This window comes from Asparagus officinalis, chromosome 7, assembly GCF_001876935.1.
Source record: "Asparagus officinalis chromosome 7, Aspof.V1, whole genome shotgun sequence".
Taxonomy (NCBI): Eukaryota; Viridiplantae; Streptophyta; class Magnoliopsida; order Asparagales; family Asparagaceae; genus Asparagus; species Asparagus officinalis.
In genome coordinates, this window is record NC_033800.1 from 77,545,462 (window position 1) to 77,546,874 (window position 1,413).

A 1,413-nucleotide genomic window follows, 5' to 3' on the forward strand; every position below is an offset into this window, starting at 1 on the left:
CATAATTTTAGGATATCATCTACAGTATCAGCCAGACTCGATACGGCTGAAAATAATTGTCTAACCAAACTTTGCTCCTAAAAGATTCACAAGTAAGTTTCAATTGACCATTTATATGCTAGTTCGTCCCATTGTTAGTCCTAGTTCATGTTTTGTTATGCTTTTCAGGATATATGATGTCATAAGAACAGCCAACAGCCATATAAACAGAGAAGAGCTGTTGTATTTGCTTCGTGGTGGCCGGCTTGATGACAAGGTTAGTTTATACATGCTTAATAATTGATAATGTCTTTCGCGTATTGTATTTTAATGTTTCATTGATGTTACAGATGGAAGAGTCATTGTTGGACACGCTTCAGCAAGAGGCATATGTCAAAAAATTTGGAGTCGTCTCAGTGTTCTTTCTTGTAAGTACATGTCAGTTCTCAATTAACGTGTTAGTTCTATCATGAGTCATGTTAGTTCTAGTTTGCTCAATGTTAGTTCTACCATGTGTCATGTTAGTTCTACCATTAGTCATGTTAATCCTATTTGGCACCGTGTTAGTTCTGGTTTATATCATGTTTGTTCCATCATCCATCATGCGTAATCCTGAATTCTCCCTTTTAAGTTCAACCCATACATTACTTTGTTTGCAGCACTCACTCTATTGCGTCGGGGCGGAACATTACGAGCTATTTTTGACATGTATTGAAAAATATACCGCTGTCCGTATAGAGAAACTGTTGATCCCCTTGGTCAGGGACGATCACTGGCATCTTGTTCTGGTTGACCTGAAAGAAAAGATCGTCAACCACTACAGTTCAGCTGGCCACGAAGCTTGGATGGAGCCTGTTAATAAAATCATAAACTATTTTGATGAACAGCAAGTTGATTTTGTTAAGGCAAAAGTTCGCAGAGTATTTAAATACCGAGCCATCAAATGCGAGCAACAAAGAGGGCGGTTAGTTCATGGCCCTAAATTGTGTTAGTATTCGATATAAGGAAAATGTCTAATTTATCATTTTATGTTGCAGCTATGACTGTGGTGTGTTCATCTACCTCTATATCAGAGCAATAATTGGAGGTCGCTCGACATTGTTGGTTAATCCACCTGGCGATATCCCTGAAGCTATGCGTGCAAGACTTGCCGCTCACTTATTGATAGCTGGTTGTGAGCAGCGACATAAAGACGGCTCAGCGTATAGTGATGAATGACATGTTTATACAAATACAATAATGTAATATTATTTAATTGAAAATGCATATTTTCAGATGTATTGTTAGCTCTAACTTCGTGTTGGTTCTAAAAGAGTACTTGGTTCATCTAATTGAAATTGTGTTCGGGTTAGCTCTTTTCTTGTTACTCTTTTCTTGTTAGCTCTAGTGGAGCGTTAGATGAACTAGAACTAACAGGATGACAGCTAGAACTAA

General features: G+C 37.9%; 1 pseudogene; it reads left to right on the forward strand.

Moving 5' to 3' along the window:
• LOC109847400 overlaps positions 1-1,197 on the forward strand; it is a 9,411-nt pseudogene extending 8,214 nt beyond the window's left edge.